Source organism: Pteronotus mesoamericanus, unplaced genomic scaffold (genome assembly GCF_021234165.1).
Source record: "Pteronotus mesoamericanus isolate MK-2021 breed Mesoamerican mustached bat unplaced genomic scaffold, CSHL_Meso_final contig_1, whole genome shotgun sequence".
NCBI lineage: Eukaryota > Metazoa > Chordata > Mammalia > Chiroptera > Mormoopidae > Pteronotus > Pteronotus mesoamericanus.
Genome location: NW_026554998.1, coordinates 1177668 through 1203215, shown reverse-complemented (window position 1 = coordinate 1203215; position 25548 = coordinate 1177668). Strand labels below are relative to the sequence as shown.

At 52.6% G+C, this 25548-nt stretch overlaps 1 protein-coding gene across 1 annotated transcript in view; it reads right to left on the bottom strand.

Moving 5' to 3' along the window:
- CPLX2 (complexin 2) overlaps positions 1-21359 on the bottom strand; it is a 66844-nt gene extending 45485 nt beyond the window's left edge. Inside the window, exon 1 of the mRNA XM_054573564.1 lies at positions 21093-21359. The gene's annotated coding sequence lies outside the window, so the exon portion shown is untranslated. The remainder of the gene's footprint in view (positions 1-21092) is intronic.
- Between the last annotated feature and the right edge of the window lie 4189 nt (positions 21360-25548).

Below are 25548 nucleotides of genomic sequence, written 5' to 3'. Positions count from 1 at the left end.
CCCCAGGAACTTGCTGGGACCCTTGGGAATGGGGTTTGCTATTTCATGGGAGTTGTGTCGCTGGTGGGCGCAACTCCCCCATGGGGCGGGTGCTGTGCCACCACTCTGAGGGGGAGAGCCCGCCTGGCAGCGATGCCAACTGGAGGACAGCAGGATCGAGGCTCTCGGGCGCGTCCGAGGCCATCGTGTGAACCCCTGGGTTCAGGTGTGCCCGACACCAGCACTGTCAGACTTTTCTTTCTTCTTTTAAGCCATTTTGAGTTGGGTTTCTGTCACTTGAAGTCAAATTGCAGTCAAATTGCCCTCATTAACAGTAAAGAGTCTCATTAACAGTAGGAAAGCATTTCCCTATCCTTTGTCATGTTTGATTTTCACAACCATCCTAGGAGGCTGTTTACAGATGGTGAAGCTAACGCTTGAAAGCTCCAGGAGCTGAGTCAGTGGGACTCTACCCCGGGTCTGCCAGCAGCCCAAGTCCCTGCTGTATTCAGAAGACTCTGGTGGCTAAATAAGAAGGATGCTGGAGAGCAGGATTTAGATTTGAGGGGGGAGGGCACTGAGCAATTCGCCTGCGGGAGAGGAACTCCCCCCTCCACCCCAGGCAGTTCCTATTCTGTTGCGTAACCCTATTTCAAGGTCTGGCTAAAAAGTCACCTCCTCCAAGAAGTCCCCCTCCTATTTTGCTTTTCAGCCCTCATCAGTATGTTCTTTGTAACATCGGCCACTTTCAGCCTCCCCATGTCCCTTATTTAAGTACATGACTCATTCCCATCCAGGGAAGTCCATGCTTGACTCATTGTTGATTAGACCCAAGCTCCTTGCCCCATGCCTGGCACCCAGTAGGGGCTCAATGCACTTTTTTTAAAAAAAAGTATTTGAAGTAAATTAATGTCCAGATAAAAAGTACACTTAGGATGTGAATTAGAGTGGCAGGGAGACTGGGCAGGGGGTGGGGGGCGGGAATTGAGATGAGGCACAAAGAAAACGACAATGCGTCGGTGACAGGGGAAGGCCAGAGGAAGGGGGCTGCCTGGGGAGGGGAAAGGGAGAGAGCCGGGGGGGCGGAGACCGGGGGGGGGGGGGGCCGGCAGGGGCTGGTTCAGTTGTCCTGAACAGGTCTTTTGGGGGGAACCATTTGGAAAGGACTCAGTTTGCTTCGAATCCCATGGAGTTGGAGGGATCCACTTATAACATGGGTGGGGAGAAGCTGGCCGAACAAGGAAAAGTTCCTGTGACCCCTCTCCCTCCCACTGGGGCAGGAAGGCAAGGTAATCGGGACAGCTGGCAGGCCTGAAGCAGCTGGTAGACCTGGCAATGAAGAAAGGGGAGGGGACAAAACACTTGGGGGCCAGCAGCAGCCAGGACCTGTGGATACCACACCCTGAGACCTGCCCCACAACTGGTTGCTGCGTTGCGACTCTTCTCTCCAGGACCTGCCTTCCGAGCCCACACTAGAGAAGGACACACTTGCAGGCGCAGGCCTGTGAGTTTTCCCACTCCGCTCTGGGGATGGGTGGTCGGCCGGCTGCCCCTCTCCATCATAGCTTTGCCCTGCACCATCTCTGTGGTCCCGGGCGCCATCCAAAGTGATCCTGTTTATTGTATCCATCTGCTTGTTTCTTAGTCGTCTCTCCCCCAGGGGAAGTCATGGCGGGAAAAGGCCACAAGGACAAGGGACCTTGTGGGTGTCCCGGTGCCTAGCAGGGTGCCTGCAATGCTCACCAAATGCCGAGTGGATTAACGAATGAAAGGACGGGCAGGATGGCAGTGTGTGGTGTATGTGGTGGGGGTGGGGGCATTGCTCGGAGGTGGCGTTGACAAGGCACTTTACCACGCAGGGTTCCCAAAATAAAGGCGTCTGGGCTCTGAGATGAAAACCCTTGCGAAGAGAAAGGCCTTTCTGGGCCTAACTGTGTGGCTGTCAGCCTGGGTGCAGCAGCTGCAGTGAGAGGGGCGCTGGGCGGCGGGGGGCGGGGGCTCCCCCTGTGCCCGCCACACCTGCTCTTGGCAGTCGGGGAACCTGCCAGGGGCCTGCTGTAGCTGCAGGAGACAAAGGGATGCTGCCTCTCATATGCGGGGAGGAGGGAGCCACAGGTTCGGCCCGGGCCAGGCAGGGAGCCTGCCAATCCCGTTTGAGAGATGATGAAAGTAGAGCTCAGACAAGTGAAGGGTGTTGCTATAAATCTGACATATGAGGAAAGAGTGGAATTTGAACCCACGTCTTTCTAGCTCCCAAGCTGGCCCTCTTCCTAAAGCATGTGTGAGACCCCGGGTTCCATTCCAAGGAAGCATTTGCTGTTGCGTCTTGCCCAGCCTGACAGAGGCGTGGCAAGTGCCTCGGAGCCACCTGCAGAGAGGGCCACTGATGTACTACGGCTGACAACCAGGGTCAGGACCCCTGGTTGCACTGGCATTTGATCACAAAAGAGAGGCCTTTTGAGCAGCTGGAGTCACTTCCAGGTCATCATGGACCTCAAATGAGATGCCAAGCAGCCAGGAGGTGATTTCGTCCTAAATGCTTTGCTCATTGGTGCTTGACCTCTATTTTCCAGCAACTTGATACTCACTTCCTAGTTTCTACTGATTGGAAAATGAGGAAAGGTGGAAAGCTCAAGTTAATGAAGTTCTCCCCCCATTCCTCTCCCATTTCTCTGATGTCCTGAGTTAACCCTGCCAATTAAGAGGTGCTCCCACGCACCGACCATGCAGAGCCCCGTCACTGCCCTTGGAGGCTGGCCTTGGCTGCCTCTGTTCTACCGGCATCCTGGCTCCACCTGCGGGACCTCCGAGCTCCCAGCACTGCCAGCTGCAGCCCCGGGTCTGTCCCCACGCACCCCACGCATGTTTCCAGCCCCTCGTGCTGAGACAGGTTGTGGGAGTTGTTCTGGCCAGCGGGCTGTAGGGTGAGCCAACACACACCACTTCTGTGCCGTGGTGTTTCAGAGTGGGCGTGAGTTCTCCCACCACTTTCTTCTGTTGCTTCCTAACAGTGGAGCCGGCCTGAACCCCTGAGTCACATTTTGGAAAGAAGCTGCCAGGAGAGCTTCCAGCCCCACAGCAGACTTGTACAAGGAAGAAACGAGCCTTCGTTGTGTGAAGCCACAGAGATTCCAGAATTAATTTGTTACCATCGTACAGCCTAGCTGTCTTGACAAATGCTGTCCCCGCAGCCCCTCTTCCATCACGCCACGGTGCCTGGTGTCAGGTGCTCAGCACGGACAGGATGAGACCGGGGGCGCGCCCACGAGGAGGCAGTTAAAGAGCAGCGGACGGAAACAAATGAGCTTTTCGGATGCAGAGTGTCAGTGCTATGATAGGAGGGAGCACGGGGCCTGCGGGCGCCAAAGGCAGGGTGGCAAGGTGGAGGGACGGCAAGGCACAGAAGGGCCCCCGGAGGAAGAGACTTCTCAGCCGGGGTGTGACAGGTGAACAGACGTTAGTCCGCTGCCGATGAACTGGTAGCAGGTATTGTTTGGTCAGCACAATATTTACATTTTTTTCCCGGTAGTTGACAATATTTAAAAATTAGAAGTCTCACATAAAAATCTGGATTTGAGACTTCCCTTTAAGTAAAATAAGGATATTGGCCAACACCGGGTCCACGTGCCTGTGTGGTAGCCGCGGCTGCGGCTGGTAGTGGCTGTGGCTGGCGGCGGCGGCGCCTGTAGACAGTCTGCGTTTTCCAGGTCACCACGGCTCCCCTCATGCACTTGCTGCCTCCAGCCTGTGGACTTGTGGGTCTGCAGCCTCTGAGTGAGTCAATTCTCATTAGACTTCCTCAGGCCGGCAGGTCCTCCTCAGCCCTGGGGCCAGGGACCAGCCTTGTCCAGCCATCTCCGTCCCCCAGCCCAGCAGAGGACCCAGCAGCCCCTCACCGGAAGCCTGCCTCACCTAGAGCTGACTGCTGGGACAATGGCCCTGGTCCAGCCAGGGTGGCAGAAAGGAAGCCGCAGGGACAGTCCCAGAGAGTCAGGCCCAGGGGACCGCACTGCCTGATCCTCCCTTGGCTCCTCAGAGTAGAACACTGCGGGCCTTGGCTACCCACAATCCACCCCTCTCCCTTTTAGTAACAGCCCCGTGATTTCCTTTTTGAGGCTCCCCCGTCCCCCTTCCTCAGTGTTCAACCTTGGAGGGAGTCTAATCAAGCCTCTGTGCCCTTTGCCATCCAGGAGGGCACGGGACCCAAGCTGGGCCAGCTGGTCTCCTCCCTGGAGCTGTGAACCATGAGCAGAGTGATGCAAGAAGGGAAAAACAGTTGTGGCTGACGCATCTCCGAGGGGAACCCCGATAAAGCTGGCCTCAGCCTCTGCTCCCAGGGCCCTGGTCGGCTCTGGTGCCTGTCCTTCCCTAGACCTGGTCGCCCATGCCCCCTTTGGTTCTGGTGCTTCCTGATAACCTCTCAACGACCTCCGCTTCTGCTGGAGGGGACAGATTTGATTTCTGTTACTGGCTACCGATACACCTTATTTCATACACAGCGCCTCTCACAGGCTGGCATGGATAGTTTGGGTTCATACCAGATTCCTCTAAACACCCAGCCGGTGCAGACTGAGGAGTCAGGCCTTGCCTGTTTCTTACCCTCAGTTTCTTCCTCGTCTCTGCTGGAGCCGCTGGGCCACTCTCTGCAGGCCCAGCCTCACCAGCGACCAGAGGCCTAGGATCTCTTCCGTCCCTATCCTGTGGTGCAGCCCTGACCACATCAGCTGCTGCTGGGCCACTCCCAGGGTCCCTGGACTCCTGGCTTAGTTTGGAGGCTCTGGGTCACCTGCCTGGCGACCTGCCTCCTTCTTAGGATGGGGGCCTCCTTTGTGCTCCCCAGGACGAGGCTTGCCCCAAAGCCTGTGGCTGAGCCTGGGAACGTCCTGCTTGTGGGCCCAGCATGGGCTCCGAAGCCATGGACTCCGGTGCCACCTGGTCTTCCCCGGTCTAGGATCACCTCTACCTTGTCTCCATGTGTACGTCCTGCTTGTACTATGGTTTGCTTTACACTGAGCAAAAGTTATAGACTCTCTTTTTAACCTTTAATACATACTGTTTGTAAAAGTAGCATGATATCGTTCTCATAAACAGGAAACCTGTTATCATGTTTTATAAATAGAAGATAAGAGTAAAAATAAATACATGGAAAATGCAATATTATTATTCAGTTGCACCTAGATACTGCTGCCAGCTGAAGGCTGGGCCTCTGTTGAAAAAGAAGATCAACAAGTGCTAGAGAGGCTTTAAGGAGTTACTTCAAACTGAGAATCTCCCATTGATGTAGTCAACTGAAAAGGGAGTAACTCTCACCCAGTGATATTTAACTGAATAACTCTTAAAATGGTCTCGTGGACCACTGATGGGTGGTGCCCAGTCTTCGGCAAACGCTGGCTCCGCAGCCTCGGCCTGCTGGGAGATTGTGCGGCCAGCTGTCCCCCTGGACTGGACTGCCGTTGCCCATTCTGTGCCCACCACATGCTACTCCAGACAGACTAGGCCTGGGCAGCTAGTTTGCCCAGTGGATGAGCTTGCGTCTAGGTCCAGCCATCTAAGGGAGTTAAAATGCAGAGAAGCAGGCAAAAACTAATCCTTTTGAGCCCTTCCTAAGTGACAGATGCTGTGGTAAGTGTCTTACAGATTATCTCATTCCCCCCCCCCCCGAATTTCAGTCATGCATGCGCCACATTCCTGATTTCTGCCATATCCGTCCTATTCATTTACTTAGTACTTTTATTTAAATTGAGTTGCCTTTTTAAAAGCACATAATTTTATTTTAAAAGAAAATGCTATATTATTTCCATAAATCACAGAGTTTGGTGTGCTGCTTATATTTTTCTAACAGGCATCAATCGTGAGCTAGTAAAATAATAACTGTTCATCCACATACCACCTAAAATCATTGCGTTCACCATCAATCATACACGTGCCGGTCTCTGGCAAACACTGTAGCATCTTAGCTGATTTCCACCCACCCTTGGAAAAACGGTTTCCAGATGAGGACACAGAGGCTCAAGCGTTCCCTGCCTGAAGTCCCGCGGCGGGAGAGGCTTGGGACCGAGGTCTGAACCCAGGCAGTCCTGCTCCTGGTGCCTGGGCTCTTTCACTGTGAGTGCCTTCCAAATGCATTTTTTTTTTAAATCTAAAGAATCCTTTAAAAATGAAAATGTGTGTGGAAATTCAATATATAAAACAGGCCAAATGGGAGCTTTTTCAATTTAAATGGGTTTGTTTGGTCCAGAGCTTCTTTTCTGGGGAACGTCCCTTGTCCAAATCTGTAACGGCCTTGCAGAACCCATCTCAGGAGTCCGGGACACCGAGGGACGTCGCTGTCAGCTCACAGTGCCCCACCCTGTCTCTGGGCTTTACTTAGTCTGAGTTTCCCTGTGAGCCAAACTCCTGAGGGGCAACCCCTGGGTCTGTGTTATCTTTTCTGTCTAGACATCTCTACGTTGGACCTTTGTTATGTTGAAATCTTGAAAATTTCCATCTTGCTATCCTGAAATCATCCGCTGGCCTTGCTCTGACCTAACCATTCCTTCATCGAACACGGGCGTCTCCCCTGCGCCCAGGTGCTCAGAGGACACAAGGAGGCCTGAGGCAGTGGCTCTGCTGGGCCCTCAGTCCAGCGTGTGCGACACGCACACAGACAGAGCCAAATACAGTAAATACAGTGAGGGCCTGAGCAGATGCTGCTCACTGAATGTCGTCGTTTCCTCGGTCCCTGCCTCTCTCCGGTGCCTGGCTGCATCCTGTGGTGAGCAGGGCCTGAGATGGGACCAGCCCGGGACCCCCGTGCTGCTGGCTGCCCTCCATACGGAGATGCCAGAGGTCTTGTCTAATGCCCTGCTATGGTCCTTGGGTCAGTGATCCTTTCAGCAACTAATGCCCGGTAGAAGTCTGGAGTTAGAATCACACCTTACTCAGAGACCCCCAAACCCTCATCCCAGTAGGAGGACCAGCTTTCACTGGTGCCAGCATCTGTAACATGAAGCTCTGCCTGGCTCCTGGCCTTGGTCTGCCTTCTCCCCTCATGGTGGAGTCTGTGAACCCCTCCGAACCTAGAGACCATCTCCCACTGAAACGAGAACTCTCAAAGGGCCCTCCTCCACCGGGGAGAGAAGAGTCTCTCACTCTAAAACTATGGAAAGAGCCTGGCAGAGTTCCAATAAGCTTTAAAGATTCTTAAAGGACATTTGGCCTTGTGGTGACCCCTGTCCAAGCCAACATAGCTCTTTTCCTCAGGCTCTTCTGAGATGCCTCCATCTTTGGAAGACCCCAGAGGTCCCCAGAACATCCCCCTTTGGGTCTCCCATGTGCTGTGGGACCAGGTTTAAGCTAAGCTTAAATTCAGGAAGCTTCTTCTTGGTAGGCCCTAGAGCTGGGTTCATTAGCAAGCTCAAAACCATTTAAGTCAGTTCAAGCCAGGGAAACTCAAGTCAACTCAAGTCAACGCAACTCAATACTTACTTACTGCATATCTCTCTTTGCTTAATCCATACTACCCTGAGCGAGGCTCTAGTTTTGGAGAAGGTAGAATTCTACAGTTAACAAGACACAATCTTTACTCTCAAGAAATTGTCTGTTTTGAACATAGATTCCAGACTCAAACTTTCCCTTGAGCTGAGGAACCCCTTGCACAAGGGGCTGGAGAAAGAACGGACTTTCCTGGTCTGGAGACAGCCCAACCAGCAGCCTCGTTCCTGGGGTCCACTCCCCAAGGCTTCTCAAACTACCCCCCTGGGGCTGTCAGCTGGTCCCTCAACCATGTGGGTCCTGAGTCATTCATTCATTCATTCATTCATCCATTTATTTATTCACAGACCTGCACTGAGCACTTCCTATGTGCCAGATATGTTACAGACATTGTCTCATTTAATTCTCAGCAGTCAATGTGGATGCAGAACCAGCACGTGGCCAGCTGGAATTTAACCCAGCCCTAGTTCCAAAGCCTGTGCTCTTTCCACCTCATCCCACTGTCTCTTAGGACAAGTCAATAGTTTTTTATAATAAAGGGTGGAGATCGTCGGATGCTTAAACAAACACATTCTATATAGAGGGAAAGAGTGCATTACTGAATATTTTATATACGGTGAAATCCCACCTGACCAGTTTATTAGAATTCTTTGAGAAGTGAACTATATAGGGAGATAAAGGGTGACTTTTACAAAAAGCCTTTGTCAAGTTTCTATCCCAAAGCCTATTAATAAAATTGATTCATTGTAGAATTGGACAGAGGTAGGTGGTGAGTGGGAGGGAGTCTATTTTTGCATGGATAGAGAACTGGCTTAGAGACAAGAAAGAGAGGGTGGAGATAAATGGGTACTTGTTCCAATGGAGACCTAGCGTTCCCCAGGAACTGGTACTCTTTGGTCTCAAGTTTAAAACCCAGTGTGCACACATCGAGCAGGTCCTGCATGAAGCACGGGGGGTGCCCAAGCCAGCCCGCCTCTTCTCCCCGCTTGGAGGAGCCTAAGGGAGGAAGGGCTCAGTGGCACCTCTAAGTTTTCAGAGGATAGGAAGCCCCTCCCTGGGCTGCAACGGCAGGACATTGGAGATGGAACTGAAGAAGGTGACGGGGGAGGGGAAGAGCCCCGACAGCAATCAGAAGGCTTGGGCTCTAGGACCAGCGGCGTCACTGCCGTGCTGCGTGACACTGGGCGCGTTCTTCCCCCTCTGGGTCTTAGTTTTCTCTCTTGTACAAGGAAGGGACCTGCTTGGATGACCTGGAAGGGTGCGGTGCTCAGGGTGGAAAACGCTGACTTGAAATAGGACCCCGTGATGAGGAGGACTCATTTCCCGAGGCCCCAGTGCTTCTTTCTGTCCCGGCACTGTGACGGGGGATGACCGTCTCCCATGTGTGGCAGTGAGGATGAGACAGAGAGCCGCGAGGTCTGTGATGCTGGGGCTCGGAGCCCAGCCTGGAATCCCTCAGTGGCATTAGCTATGATGACTCAGCGTCATAAATAGCTCCCATCTGGGTGAGCAACGATAGCTCCGGCGAGGGAGCGATCTCTGTATCCACACACACTCTCTCTGTGCAAATATGTGGCTCACTGTATGCTAAATATGAGGTGGCCTGGAGACGTTCCTCCTCTTAAAAGACTATCTGGTACGAAACTCAAGACTGTTTATTTAAAGAAACAAGTTTACAACTCTGCACGTTGGATTACTGGTAGTGGGTGGCAGAGAAGAGGCAATGTGGCTGAAGGGACGCTGTGTGTGATCTGAGCTTGGGGGCCCCCAGAAGAAGGGCTGAGCCTGTCGGCTCTACCTTCGTCCTCTGTCTGCCACAGGAGGGGGTGACGAAAGCCACACGCGTGATGCCTGAGATCCTGGAGTGGGGCCGTTGGGGGTGGGGGGTTGCGGAGCCACAGTTCAGCAGAAAGGGCGCAGGGACTGGGAGTGACAGGAGAGCTAGGCTCCAGCACTGCTGTGCCCTGCCACTGCTCTCGGGCAGTTCATTAATTCGCTTACTCACTCATTGGACACGTGCTGAGCACCTCCAAGGTGCAGGGGCCACTGGGCGATAGAGACAAGAAAAAGCAGGTGTGAATCCAGGCTCAGCCCCTTATCAGTTACGTATCTTTGGGCTTGCCCCTCTCTGAGCTTCCGTTTTCCATCTGTGAACGGGGGATACCAAAGGCACCTAAGGTTTTTAGGGGGAGCATCACTGAAGAAGGTAACACACATGGAAGTGCTTCTCTGTTGTAAACGGCTCCAAAAATGCACAGCAACGCCATTGCACCGCATCACCCAGTTGACCTGTCTCACTCCCACTTAGGAGTGTTCTCGGCGATTGTGGAGGGGAAACGTCGTCCTGACCCCCTTGCCAAGAGTAGGGTATTCTGGGCACCACCCATGAGGTGAGCCCTGAATTCCCTTACCTTTGCTTTCCTGCCAAGCTGGGGTGCAGGGGACTTCAGTCAGTGAGCAGAGCAGATAGCGTGCCAGAGACACACAGCTTCCTGGGGGAGGGAGGCAGGGTGTTGGGGGTGAGGGGAGAGAGCTTCTGGGGGAGCTGGCTTCCAGAATGGGCATCAAACCCTGGACCCCGCTGAGGGTGTGCCTTGCCTCTTCTGAGGCCACCACTAACCGCTGTGGATCCCAGCAGGGGGCTGGCAGGGTGGGGGGCCTGCCGGGCATCAGGTCCACCCCTGACTCCGCCTCACCTGCTCTCCTGACAGCAGTTGGTCACAGGTTCAGGCAATGTCATTCTGCTGACCACACTGCTGTCTGGCTTAAATGTGATTTCTGACCGGTGACAACGGACGGAATTTACTGTCGGTCCTACCTGGGTTGGGATTCTGGCTTGGCTGACATCCTTTACACCTCTGGGAGCCTCAGGCTCCTCACGTGTAAAATGGGGCTGCTAGTAGCAGCAGCCTCGCGCATTAGGTGCCGTGTAAGTGCCTGTGGCCACTGTTGGCGGTGGTAAGTAGATGATGTCTGTGAAGATACCTACTATGTCGTAGCCCCTCGCTTTTTTCTAGGAGGCGCCCAGCACTCCCCAAAAGGCAAGGGCTGGGTCTTACACGGCCATTTCCACATCCTTGCACAGGAAGGCCTGGCACAAAGTGGGCACCCAGGTTATTTGCTGACTGAGCAGTGCCCAATGAGTGTGCTTGCACCGCGTGGTCAGGGTCCGTGAGTCCGTGTTCCACTCCTGCTGTGTAGATGGGGACACAGGTGCGGTGAGTGGGGAGCCGGAACAGAACCCCCAATCCTTGATCCTTCCACCCCGCGGCAGTGAGCGCGTTTCTTGGGTGGACGCCAAGGCTTCAGCCGCTGCAGAGGCTGAGATGTGTGCTTGGGCCTGAGCACAGCCTGGCGCCTCCTCCTCAACTTTTCTTTCTTCCTCCCATACTGCAGTCCTGCTCACTGTAACTAAGGAAGGGGAGGTTCTCATCTCGTTTATGGAGGTGGGGACAGAGGGTTTGGCCCAGATCAGGAAGGTAGTCCCCGGAAGCAGGGGTTCTGGCCGACACAAGGCCGTTTGCTACCTTGCGGGCAGCCTTCCCGGGGCACCCTGGGTAATTCCGCACCTCACCCCGGGCCTCCGCTGCTCTGGCACTACTACTTCCCAACATGCTCTCCCTCAGTCCCATCCCACCGCTAGAACAGGCGCGTGGGGAGGCAGGGCCCTGCCGCTCCTGGAGCCTGGCACTCGGCAGGACTTGATAATCACCCGTCGAGTGCGTGAATGAATAAGTAATGAGTGACTGAACGACTGGGCCAGGCTGTGTTCTAAATGCCGGTGACTCCACCGTGAAAAGGGCAGGCGTGTTCCCTGCTGTCAGGGAGCTGACAGTACTTGAATTTAAAACTAGCACCTGGATTGGAAACAGGGCAGATGTTACTGGGTGTTTTTTTTTTTTTTGGGCCAGCCAGGCAGGGACGTGGGGAGAGTGGATGTGGGCGCAGCCTGCTGACTGTCCAGGGAGTGGGCATGTGGGAGCCTCGGTCGGGTCCCCTGTGCACTGGGTCCTACAGGTGACCTTTAAGAAGGCAAGGGAAGAAGGATGGGTGGCACTATTAAGTGTTTAATGTCTTCCTCCTGCTGAGTCCCAAATAGCTAGCATATTGCCTGGCACCGAGTTGGTATTAAATACATTTTGCCCACTGAATGAAGGGTGGGCAGAAGGCACATCAGGATGACTCAGGTCTAGAGGCTTATAGGAATCAAGAGTGTTAGCGATCAGAATCACAATGACTTACACTTGAATGTGACTTTACTGTTTACAGACCCCTTTCAGACAACAGCTGTTATTCTCACAGGTGAGGGGTACAGACAGCGACAGTCCCTTTACACCCACAGCCTCTAACACTCCCATTAGCCCGGCACGGCCCAGGCCACCATCCCGGTCTCACAGGGGAGGGCATGGAGGCTCAGAGCAGTATTGATCTTGCATAGCTGGAACCTGGCCTTACTCGAGGCATGAGATGGAAAGAGCTCACAGTCCAATGGGGACACCAACAGGAAAGTGGGGAGTTAAAATCCATTGTGGCCTCCACGCGAAAGCAGGCTTGTCAGAGGTGTACGCTGCCAGGAGGCAGCAGGGAGGGCTTCCCTGGGAAGGCGAGGCTCAGCTGAGGCTTAGAGGACACTGGAGCAGGATGGGCTTTCTAGGCAGAAGGCCCATCATCTGCAGAGTCATGGAGGAAGCCCGCTCTTCTCAGGCTCTCGGAAGAATTTGGTTTGGCCTTGGGGAGAAAGATGAGGCTGGGAGGGTGTTGGGTCAGTGATGAGGGGCTTTCATGGGGCATGGGCTTTTAACAGGACGCTTGCTTTGTGCTCTGGAGAGCTCCTTCTGGGGACAGAGGCAGAGGTGGATGGAAGGAGCAGGTGGCAGGACTTGCTGAGTTGGGGGTAGAGGGAGGATGGACTCAGCCTCCAGGCTCAGATGGTGTGTGAAGTGTGGAGATGCCGGGTCTGTGAGCACCAGCCCTCTCATTGGTTGACTCGCCCTGTGGAGTTGGAGGTCCTCCCCCAGCTCCCAGGAAGGTCACGGTGGCAAGCCTGGTCTCTGCCCCAGTCCCAGCTCTAGCCAAGGCCTCTTCTGCCACCTGACTGCTCCCCAGCTGTGTCCTAGCAACCTTGCAGCCCTCACCTTGGCAACGCCAGCTTCTGCACACTCATGCTCTGATTGGGCTGCCAGGGAAGGTGGAGCTGGGATGCCTTCTGTCCACCAGACCTGCCCAGGGAACCAGCCCTGGCCGGTTGCAGCCTGAGCCCCTGGGCTTGTCAGGCGGAGGCTGGCCAATCAGACGGGGGAGGTGGGTCCGGACACTGGACAGGACTCTGGACTGGGAGCCTTGCAAGCTAGGTTCTGACCCCAGGGCAATAGTCTGTGTGAGTGTGACCTTGGACAAGCCTCTTCCCTTCCTTGGGCCTCAGTTTTCCTTCTTTTCTTTTTTCTTTTTCCCTCCTTCCCTCCCTGCCCCACTCCCTCCCTCCCTTCCTTCCTTCTATTGTTGTTCAAGTACAGTTGTCTTGGGTCTCAGTTTTCCTTTCTGTAAAATAAGGAGGCTGGATAACACCATTTCTAGAGTCAAATATTGTCTTCCCCCATTTTTGATCTTTTTCATGGTTATTGGTTGGATGCTCTATTGCTGGCATAAATTTTAGTGTCAGACTTCAGGGATTTAAATCTTGGTTTACTTGGACAAGTTACTTCACCCCTCTGAGCCTAGAATTTTTTCTCTATAAAAGAAACATATCTCATGCTATCTCACCCAAAGGATTAGGGAAGTCAATTGAAATAGTATACATGAAAATGCTTTATAAGCGACAAAGAGCTATACAAATGTTACCTATTTCATCACATGGGCTATACTCAGCAATGATTTATTCAAGCCCTCCTTCCACCCTCACCCCTACCAGCAAAAACAGCATGTATTTATTGAACACTTACTATGTGCCAAGCACTGTACTGAGGGTTTTACTAACATTATCTCATTTTATCTTCACAACCACCAAATAAAGTCCTTGCTATTATTATTCCCATGTTTCAGATGAACAAATAGAGGACCTATTTAGGTATAGAAAGAGCTCAGCCAGGCTCCCTGGCTTCCAAGCTTGACCATTGAAGATTCACTGAGGTGGCCACCTCAGGCCCTTCTTTCTGTCTCAGGTTTCTTCTCTTGCCCAACTCAAGATCTAACCCAGACTTGGGCAGGCAGAGGTTCCATCATTTATTGAGCATTCTCTACGTGCCAAAAACTGATCAGCCTCTCGGACTTTTGCATGCATACCAGTCTCAGGGGGTCTTGTTACAATGCAGGTTCTGATTCAGGGGTCTGGAGCGCAGCTAAGGTTCTGCATTTCTAACAAGGTCCCAGGAGATGCTGAGGTCTCTGGTCTGTGGACCACGCTTTTGAGCCGCTAGGTGCTAGAAGACATCAACTAGCATCTTACTGAATCCTGGACACTTTGTCTCATTAACTCCAGGGTCACAGTTGGGGAAACTGAGGCTGCAGAGGCAATGCACCTTACTTAGGGACCCACAGCATACAAAGGATGGGTCCAAACCTAGGCTACTTGACTTCAGCAGTGCCTGGCGCAGTAGGCCCAGCATCAGGTCCTGGCTGTGTGGTCCCTGCTGAGGTTTCGTCTCCGTGGCCGAGGCAGGCAGTGGTCCCTGAGGTCCCAACTGGAAACCCTTTCTTACTTTCAGCCTGTCCCGAGCAGACCCGCTTCGATGCTGGCGCTCGGGAAGCGCCCATCTCAGGGTCAGGAGTAGACCCTGTGCATCTGTGGCTCATCCCATTTCCCTCACCCTCAGCCAGGTCCTTTTAGAATCCTGGCTTTATTGGAAATTTTGATATTTTATTTGTCACGAAATTCTTGCATTAATTTTGTTTTAATTGCACCAGATGGTTGCCTTGATGACTGAGTTTTTAGCGCCCTTTACATTTTGCACCTGAAGCAGGTGCCTCTCTTCCCTACCTCACCCCAGCTGCAGCCGGCCCGGTCTCCTCCCTGCCCTTCCTGCCTCGTGGCACCAGGATGCCTGCACTGTGGTGCCCACCTGGTAGCCAGCCAGCCAGCCAGCGGCTTTACGTACCAGCAGGGGAACCCATCACTTTGCCCTTTGGCTGACCTGCTCCGGAGATGGCAGCAGGGGTTGTGCGCCTGAAGGGGGCATCCAGGGAATCACGTTGACCTGGGCTTTGCCCCTCAGGCCCCTCACCAGTGGGGTGACCAAGGGAATGACCCAACCACAGTGTACATTATACCAGCCTTTGCTTCGCCCAGTCTTCAAGGCCCTTCTTGCTCTGGCCCCGTCGACCTCTCTGCCCTCATCTCTACCACCCTCTCCCTCGCTCACTCAGTTCCTGTCCTGCAACCTGTTAGGCTTCTGCCTACCCCAGGACCTTTGCGCTTTCTGCCTGGACACTTGTCCCGTGGTTAGCTCCTTCCCATCCGGATGTCAGCCTCAGCGCCTCTTTCCTCAGGTCTCCCCTTCCTGCCTTCCGTCTGCAGCTGCCGATCTCCGTAGCACGCCGCCTCTTTTATTTTTTTCCTAGCACTTACATAATGTGGTGAAATTATTTGTTTGCTCACTGTTTTCTGTCTCCCCACTAGAACACGAGCTCAGTGAGGGCACAGGCCATGTCTCACTCTTCATTTCTCTCTAGCTCCTGAGCTGGTCACTGGCCCACAGAGGCGCTCAGTGAGGGTTAAACACTCCATGAGCCAGACCCAGGACTTTGGCTGCCACATTTGTGAAATGGGATGGTGACCCTAACCCCCCACTGTCAGAATCAAAAGCAAAATGACCCAGTGGGACCGGCAGTATTATCCCCAGTGTATAGGTGATGAACTTGAATTTCAGAGACATGGTGGGGCTTGCCCAGATCACCCAGCCGGGAAGTGCTGGGGCTGGCGTTTGCTCCGGTGCGGAGGAGCACCTGGCCCCGGGTCCTGCTCTGAGGAGGCATTCAGCAACCTGGGGGCTGGATCTGACTTCCTCTGAGTTTCTTGCCATCTGCTGGTTGAACTGCAAGACCCTACTTGCCCGCTTAGCTGTCACAGCTTCCTGACGAGTCAAAGACAGGAATTCTAATGGCAAGTTTTTGTGCAACAGAAAGGCCTGCCTCTCGCAAATGTGGAGACAGATTTTCTCCACGCGGGCAACTGCCACACTGAGAGTCTGGGAACGTTTTTCATCTCCCAGGCACTCTACCAAGACCACCTTCGGAAGCCTGCATGGCAACGCTTCTGCAACTTGTGGAGGCGTTCGGGGGTGTGGGTGGCAGTGTCATTTGTCACAGAAGCCGGAGTTCACAAGGGCATGAGACCCCAAGGCAGCATCTCTAGGAGTTTGGTTTATTTTCCTGAGACACTGTGCAAAATGCACTGACTTTCTTGAGGACTCGAGGTTTCTGACTTTTCCGGCCCTCTTTGGTAATCAATTCAGCACCGTATTTCACAAATCTTTAATGAGAATATCCTAGGTATTCTAACCCTGAGGATGGTGGGGGGGGGGGGGACAAAATATATACTGCTCCTGCTCCCTACAATATGAGATCAGTAGAGGGGACAGGTGGCATTGTCTGGACAGTAACTGTCCATGTGACTGTGGGTAGGTCCCTTTCCCTCTCTGGACCTTTGGGTTTTAGCTCCCTCTCCACCCCAGATCCCCCTGCTGGAAAGCTTCTGACGGCCTCCCGTTGCTTACAGGGCAAGACAGGCACCTTTGGCCTGGTTTCCAAGGCCCCTCAGAGTCCAGCTTTAGTTGACCTTTTACAGCGCATGCTCCCTGCTCCCTTACCCCCACTTGGCTCCATTTTTATTTAACCAATATGTCACTTTCTAAATGCCAGGCACTAAGTGCTTCACAAACTTTAATTTTTTATACATGCAACACAATTTTTATTAGTTTCAGGTATACAGCATTGTGGTTAGACAATTGTATACTTTACAAAGTGGTCCTCCCAATATGTCAAGTACCCACCTAGTACCATACATAGAATTTTCACTTGTTTAATCATCATAGGAGTCCCTTGAAATAAGTACTGTGTTTCTCACAGTCTCCATTGAAAGATAAGGACATTGAGACACAGAGCGGTAAAGAACTTGCCTATGTCCCCACAACTGCTGAGTGGTGTGGCTGGGGTTTGAACCCAGGCAGCCTGGCTCCTGGTCCTTGCACTCTACTGCTGCTGTGTTGCCCTCCGGTCTGTTCTGGGCACTGGCCTACTCCTTCCTTTTTTAGGTATAATTCAACAGCCATACCCACTTCCATGAAGGCTTCCATGAAGCCTCTGAGGTTGAATGAATTCTTCTTGTCTGTGTTCCCACAATGCCTTGCACACCCCTTCCCAAGGGTAATGCTGTCCTGTTGGTGTACTGACTCCTCTCCTGGATGCTGAGCACCTGGGGCGGAGCGGGCAGGCTGTGTCTCACCCTCTGTGCTACTCTGTGCCCAGCCCAGCCTTCCGTGTCATCCATTTTTCATGGAGCGACCAAAGGCATCTTCTAAAAACAGAACCAGTTTTTGTCACTCCTTGGCTTAAAACCATCCAGTGATAATCCACTCAACTCAGAATAAAGTCATGGCTGTGCCTAGAAGACGCTGCACGGTTTGGTCCCTGCCTCCTCCCTGCCCTCATCTGTTGCCACTCTCCCTCTCGCTCACTCTGCTCCAGCCACAGTGGCCTCATGCCAGTCCCCAAACAGTCCAGGCTCACCTGGGGCCGCTGCCAGCATTATTTCCTCTGCCTGGATGTTCTGCCCCACATCCTCACATGACTGACTTCTTGTCACTCAAGCCTCCATTTCAGACAGACTTTCCTTATCTGCCCGTATGCTTAAATGTTCTCATATTTACTTTTAAAATTGTTATTAAGGACTTGTGTCTACTGCAAGTCTGTAAGCCCCACGGGGGCAGGGATCTGGGGTATCTTATTCAGCACCTGGAACAGTGCCTGACACAGAATAGCTACTCAATGAGTTAGTGTTGGGGGAAGAGATGTTCACCAATGTCCCTTTGGGATCGGACCTATTACTATGCTATTTGGCCCAGATTATAATATAATATAATATTAAATTGGTCTCATCTCAGGCTAAAAGATGGGATAAATTCACAAGCTGAAATTCGCTGTCTTTATCACTTTCTTGCCTACAATCATATTCCCAGAAGTAAGGCAATTTTATTGACCATTCTCTGCTGACTTCCTACCACCAGGGATACTTACAACTCTTTACATGGGTTTTAATTTGTCCACATAAGACCGAAGGAAACTTGTATGCTACTGCCTTCCCATTTTGCAAGCAGAAACATCCTTTAAAAGTGAAAATGCTGACCTGCAAAGTGTCTAGAGAACACACACCCACCACAGCCGACACATTTCATCAATAGCAGGAGACACTTCAGGTTCCAGAAAGGTACAAAGCTCCGAGGTCTGCCAGGGCATAGGCCTGGTCAAAGGACACGTACGAATGACTCATGGACATAGACAACGGAGAGGGGATTGGCTATGGGCGAGAGGCATGGGCTGGGTGGAGGGGGGCAAAAAGGAAAAAGAAACTGAGACAACTATAATAGAATAAACAATGAAAAACAAAACACCTCCAAGTAGGGGTCTGTGGCAGAGGCACAGGCAGCCAAATTTAGGGCACATGGGCAAAAGAGGGAGGCATCCCATGCGTCCGATTGTGGCGAGCAGGATGGGCAAAACTCCACAGACGCGAGGTCTGGGTGTCTGACTGCGGAGCCTCTGCTCATGAGAACCAAGGGGCCAGCCAGGCGGTCTGCTGAGTGGCCGGAATGCAGGTACCACCACCGTCGACTCTCCTCGAAAGCACATGGAAGGGAAGTGTGTTAAGGTGTCTCCAAGGCAGCTGCCATGCAGGTCATCCTCTGGAGAACCAGGAAGGACATTTCTCGTCCTCCCTCCCCCTCTTCCTTCCAGGGAAGGCTACAGCATCCTACCTTTATAGGCTGAGAAACTCTAAAGTCTAATCTTCCGGGGAAAATGGGAACTGAAAAGAACTCTAGATTATGAGTTCAAAGGTCTGGGTTCTGGTCTTAGCACTGTGAGGCTTTGGGTAAATTTCTTTCCATTTCTGACATTCGTCTCCTCATTTGTAAAATGTGCCTGTTGGGTTTGGTGATTTCCAAATCAACGACTTCCACGACTTCAGGCCTTCTATGTTTATGAGCTTGCTGCTCAGATTACTTTGAAAGGAAAGCTCTCACTTTTTCTTTTCCTTCATGGGGCTCAATTTGTTTTCTGGTCAGCCTGGTAGATAGTCATTGGTCTCTGGCCACAGCGTAGGTAGGAGGGAGAAACAATTCTGGCTTGGTTAGACCTGTTGAGGGTTGATGTGCCCCTTGTGTTTTTCTGATATAGGTTCTCTAATGCACATGGTTCATCACCATAGTGGGGCCTGTCTCGAAACTTTCTGCCAAGAACAGGAATGTTCAGAACAGATCGAGGAAGGAGAGTCATGATTTGAGTTAGTGGAACAACGTTTGAATGGCAGACGTTGTTATTGATGTTAAAAATCCCTCTGCGCCGAATGATATGATGTCTTGAGTTTGCTTCAAAATAAGTCTGTGTGTGTATGCGTGTGTGTGAGATCAGAATGGGTGTGGGTAGAGATGGAGCAAAATTAGCCAATTGTTGGAGCTCAGTGAAGGCTACGTGGGGGTTTCCTACACTATTCTTTCTGTTTTAAATACTATGTTGGAAATAGTTCATCACAAAAGGCCCTTTGGAGACCGGCTCCAGCCCTTCTCCTGGCTCTCATTTCACAGTCCCCAACTCAAGGCCCCTCTGGCACAGTGACATCACCCCAGTGGCTGTGATTTCACACCTTTCGGCCTTTCCACGCAGATCCATCTGTGCAAGGTACTCTGCCCCCTCTTTCCTCGCAGTGCACCTCTCCTGCGTGGGAGATCCCACAGCCTGGTACGCTCGATTAAAGCACTTACCACTTCATAGCGCACCTGTTTCGTTTTCCGCTCCCTGGGCCGCTCTGCGCCCTGCTCAGGACACTTCTCTGTCTCCCGAGTGCCCAGCCAGTGCCTACGACATAACCGGGCTTCTGCGCTTGTTTACAAAGAGAATCGCACTAGGTAGCTACCGGTTTTTTGTTTTTTGTTTTTGGAACACTTACTATGTACTAGGCACCACCCCAATCTCATTATACAGGTTTTTAAAGTCCTCACAAATGGATGCTGTTACCCTGTCTTTTCAGAAGGTCGCTTGCCCAAGGTCATGTGCCAGTGACAGATCTGAGATTTGGACTCAGAATGGAAGCTACTCAGCTCTTTTCCCTCCATCTGGGATTTTAAAAGACGTCTCTGTGAATGTTAGACACGGGCTCAGGGTTTTGGGAGCCTGGGTTTTAGGCGCTGTTCTGCTACTAAATTGCTGCATGACCTTGGGCAAATCACTTCTGTCCTGCAGGCTGGGTCTGCCAGTGAGACTATCCGTAAGAGCTGTTCACGTGATCCAAGGATCCTCCAGCTCCAACTCCCAGGGAAGAGGTTTCCACCCCCGCGTTTGGTTTTCTGCCGCTGAACTGGCTTTTGTGTCTGGGCACCTCTCAGCTTCTCATGCTCTTTCTGCCTCCTTTCTTGCTAATTGCAACCTTCCAGAGCCAAGCCTGTGCAGTCTGCTGCCCGCTCCCCACACCCCCTTCCTTCCTTGTGGCTTCACTCAGGAGGAAGGGGAGGAACCCTGGGCAGGAGGGAGGGGGGAGCATGGAGCTGCCCCATTTGTGCGGCTTCCCCGTGGCTTCTCGGCGCCCTCCCCCACGGAAACTCAGCCTCGCACTTTCTAGGGATGTTCGGAGGACAGCCCGAGGCCGTGCTTGCAGCCGCCAGCCTGGGGCACCTGTGTTAGGTTCTCACTCGCAAAGTCCTGAGCTGGAGTGGAGGTGGGGGACGTGGAGGGAAGGCGGCCGTGCACCCTCCCTTTTAGCTTAGGTCCGGCAGGCCCAGCCGGAGCTCGGGACCCTCCGTGCCTCCCTGCCTCTGCGGCTTCCCGCTGGGACCCGCCATTGCACAGCCAGGCCTCCGCGAACTGCAGACCAGAGCGCGATGGCGACTAGGCCCCCTTCGCCAGCTCGCCCCTGACACTGCTCTGGGGAAAGCCGAAACCCCCCAAGCGGTGCACCCCTGCCCCCCACCTCCCCAACAGCGCGCGGGAGGCCCCAGCCCCTTGGCTTTGTTTGCGGCCGGCAGGAAGCGGGCGGCTGGCCAGGACTGTCCGCCGCGGCGGTGCTGACGTGCAGCGCGGAGCCCGCGGGGCGCGGGACTGTCCTGGGCGGCCGTGGCGCTGAACACGGACCGAACGAGGAGCGGAACCGCTGGGCGGCCGCTGTCTGCCGTGCAGGGCTGGCCCTGCGTGGCCCAGGAGCTGCCCCCGAGGTTGTGCTGGAGCGAGGAGAAGCCCGTGGCGCCCTCCGCGCCTCGCCCCGGAAGAGCCAGCCGCGCTGAGAGCTGCCGGGAGCAGGAGGGAGGGCCCGAGGAAGCCGCCCTCGGGGGGCTCCGCAGCGCGGCGGCGGCCCGGGCCTGTGGCCAGGGTCTCTCTGGCGAGCCTGCCCCAGCGCGGAGGTGGCGGCTCAGCAGCAGAGCGCGAGCGCGCGGTCTACGAACCTGTTGGCGGCTGCCGTTCCTCCGAGGCCGACCTGGGCGCCTGGGACCGGACCGAGATGCTGGCGAGCCTCCCCTTCCCTCTTTCTGGACTCCTCCGCGGAGGCGCTTGCTCCTGCCGGGGCTAGCACATGTGCATGCGGGGGGCACCGGACCCCTCTTCCTTCCGCCGTAATGTCAGCCGAGCTGCAGGGCACGGAGCCGAGAGGCTTCCCCAAGGGCAGACCCGCTCCGGGGAGACCCAGGCTTCCCGAGAAAGGAGGCGGGGGCTGGCGGCAGGGAGGAGAGAGGGCGCCAGCAGAGGTGTCTGTGAAACCAAGGGGGAGGCATGGGGGACTTCCCCATAGCGTCAGTTGTGCCCTGAAGTTTGGGGACTTAGGGTCCTGTTAGGGGACAAAGCGCATCTTGCCTTGGAAATATCTCTCCCTCCCTCTCCATTTTTGTGGCTAATAACCAAATGCAGATCTTGGACCTGCTTTGTTGTAAACTTGACTCACTCGTCTCCCTGCCTCCAGTACCTTATTCCTAACCCTCATCTACCATGCCCTAGAGAGAGCTTTATAACTCATATATAATGTATATAAGTGACCTGACCGCTCGTTCGGAACAGGTTCACCCCAGTGCCTTAGCACCTGCTGCTCCTTTTGGCTGGCATGTTCTTCCAGCCTTACTGTTTATGCTTCATCTTTAAGTGTCCTCACTCGAATGGAAATTTTTCTGATTCCTAAGGTATGATCACCCCTTCCTCTAAGCTTCCTCTACTTTGCATTCCTCTGCTAGACTTCTAACCTTACACTGCATTATAATTACTCATGCATAGATATTCTCTGTTACCAGGCTCATAAAAGCTGTTGCATATTTTACTTGTCTCTGTATCTCCATCTCCTAGTGCGGTGACTGGCAGACAATAGATGTTGAATTACATCTGCTGAACAGATGTACACGTGAGAAGCAGAGGTCAAAGTAACGTTCTCTCTTTCATGTGATTGTTCATTTTATTTCTGCATGCACTTTAAATCACAGCCTGTGAGACCCCACACGACTGATGCCTGCCTAACCCCCTGCCTCATCTCCACGGCTCTCCTGAGTCGGCAGTTTCACCTACAGTGACCTCCATTTTGTACCAAACTGCTTTTTAAAAATTAAAAAAATATTTTTTGCTCTTTTCTTTATGTAGGACTGCTATAACCTTGACCTTTACTGGCTGTATCCTTGTCCTTTGAATTTTGGTTCAAATGTTACCTCCTAAAGAGGCCTTCTGGGGCCACTCTAATATTTGCACCCCCAATTTGCCTATGCCATTTTTCTTCATTATTATTATTCTTCGGAATGTTTTAGTTACACATTTAGTTGTTCATCATGGGATTTCCCTCAACCAGATTGGAACGCTCCCGGGGGACTTTCGTGTCTGCCTTGCTCACTGCCGTGTTCTCAGCGGTCAGACTCTGAGATAAGCTTGCCTCCCACCAGTGCATCCCTGATCCCTTTCTCTCTGGAAAGGCCTGAGCCATTGTGCCAGTCACTATGGAATCTTCGGTGAGGTATAAGTCAACGAGGAATGTTTAAAGAAAGGGTCCCATGGGTGTTCCATGGGATAGGGAAGAAGAACAAGTGGAAGGCCGCGAACCTGAGGCTGCGAGACGCCAGGCCTGAGTCACGGCCCCTTCTCACCCTGCATTGCAAAACCACAGCAACAGCTTCCTTCACACTGTATGAAGCACGTCCACACCCACAGCCTCATTTGATACTCATGGCAGCCTTCTCTGGTAGGTCTTATTCTCTCCAACATTGAAAACATCTGAGGCTAAGAGAGGCCAACTGACTTGACCGAGGCCACACAGCTTGGAGAGATGCTGCTCTTCCTGGTGCTGTGCTATCGACTGGGGAATCTAGAATTAAGACATGGCTCCTGCCTGCCAGGATTTCCCATTAGTGAGAGATGCAGCCACAGAGACAATGCATCACAATACAACTGGATGAATGCTCAGCAGTGATTCTCAACCTGGGGGCGGGGAGGGTGAGCAGAAGTGAATAGGCTGCCAGGGTCAGAATGAACTAAAATTCACTTCAGCGATAATTATAATTTGTTCATTGTTTCCCAGATGTCATACTGTACCAAGTTTTTACAAATTGTGTCTCCTCCAATCATCCCTGCCCATTTCCATCCTCATTTTACCGTTAACAGAACCCTAGGGAGGTTTGGTAACTTGGTCAAGGTTCTGAGGCTGATAAATAGCTGAGCTGGGACTTAGAACCTGAGTTTGCTTGACTCAAAGCCTGAGATCTTAACCATGAGGCACCCAGAACTCCTTACTCTGAGGCTCTGGTAAGCAGGGAGGGGACTGGGATTTGAAGATGATCCTTAGATCATCCTATTGTATTTTAACCCCTGTTGAGAAACACCCACGTTGGGAGTGCTGCGAGTGGCGCGGAAGGAAGAATGAGCGCCGCAGACAGTTGAAATCAGATCTTGAAGGATGAAGTGGGTGTTTCCAGGCAGACAGGTGGAGAGCACTTCAGACAGAGAAAACAAAACCGTATTCAAGCACCTGGGGTCCTGGAAACGAAGGGGCTGTTAGTGGTTTGGTGTGGATGGGGCGTAAGGCTGATGTAAGGGGCAGGGCATGGGAAATGCGGGAATTCAGTTTAGACTTGGCCATATGCCGTTATTCTGCGGGCGGTGGGAGAGTCACTGAAAGGCAACAACAGCCCTGCATTAAAAACTGCCACTGTCCCTTGGTCAGCGCACAGCAGCAACATGGGGTCATCATTTACAATTTGCAAAGTACTTTCTACTGGCAGAACTATCAATACGGAGTGAAGTAGACCCGAAGCTTCATGAGGGCGCCATGCCTGTGGGCTGGTTCCAGCCGAGAACCCAGAACAGTGTAGGCACTCAGTGTTCGTTGGAGAGGGAGACATTGGGAGAGTCCAGTTTAGAGGCTGCTGCAGGAACTCAAGAGAGACGTGATGAGAAGCCTCACTTAATCAGAGTTCTTTGAACCGCTGACTCCAGAAAGTGAAAACCTATGGTCTTCTACCTCTGAGCACCCCGGGGAGACTGGAATTTAGCTGTCCAAAACAGTTGCTGAATAATTATCACAATTTACCTTTTCAACATGCAGAAAACCATATTGTCACCCAGACAGCCAGCACCTCGCCAAACCAGGATTTCTTCTGTTGTATGCACTTTATGTCTTTTGGCTTCTGGATTTTGGTCCTGATGGTCTCTATTATGTGGCAGTAGCATATGCCATCGTTGGTTTCATTGTTTTAAAGGGCAATCACTATGCTAATGAAACTCAGGCTTGGCTCAAGAACTAAAATCTACCTTCTGTTTCTCCACCGCCTGTGGGAAAGTCCTCATGGACCTGTAATGGCCAACTTACAGACGGCCCGCTTGTACCTGGTGTCGGGCCCCTTTGAAACCGGTGACACACATTAGCCCTGTGGAGGTGGGTCTGACTCTTATCCCCACTTTACAGATGAGGAAAAAAGTCAAGAGACCCGCCTTGCAGGCTTCAAATCTGGCTGCTTGATTGCAGCCCGCAGGCTCCAATGCCACGGCTGACTGCCTCTCAGAGGAAACCTTTCCATTCATTTCCCACCCAGACCTAGGGAAGCCTGGACAAATACTTTTGCCTCTGAGAGTTTCAGCTTCCTCTCTGTAAAGTGAGAATAAAAAATAGCTAACGAGGAAGGCGGTTAGGGGAAATAAATGAGGCAACCTACGACTGCCTCTGAACAGTGCGTGTTCCTTTTCTGGTCCTCCTCACCGGCCCAGGTGCTCGGGTCACAAACCCACGGGCCACTGCTGAATCCGTCCCTGCTCTCAGCAGCCAGTCCTCCAGCAAGTCCGTTAAGGCCCTGGACCAGAACACGTCCGCAACGTCTCCTCGTGTCTTTTGCCACCACATCTCTTCTTGCCTGGGCCGTCATGACCTCCTGCCCAGGTTTCTGTAACAGCTTCTCGACGGGTCTCTCTGGTTCCACTCTTGCTTCCCAAAGTGATTTTTAAAATATGTATCCCATACAGAAAAGAGCACAAATTACGTGAACAGTTCAATCGTCACAAAGTGCAGCCGGCACCCAGATGGTGAAAGGGAAGACGATGAGTCTCTATCATGGCACCCCGTCGGAGTAACCAAAGTCCGTGGTGACTTCTGACGCTATAGATTAGTGCTGCCGACTTATGACATCACACAGCATGTATTCTTTTGTGTTTGGCTTCTTTTGCTCAGTGTCATGTTTGCAAGATTCATTGATTTTGTTGCCTGAGTCAGCAGTGTTTTACTTTTCATTGCTGTGTAGCATTCCACGATATGACTATTTCTGAATTTGTTGATGGGTTCTTGGGTTGTTTCCAAACTCTGTGTAGTTCTTTTGATACGTATATGTAAGGGGTTTTATTGGTTATATTCCCAGGAGTGAAATAAATGGGTAAGGTGTGCATATATTC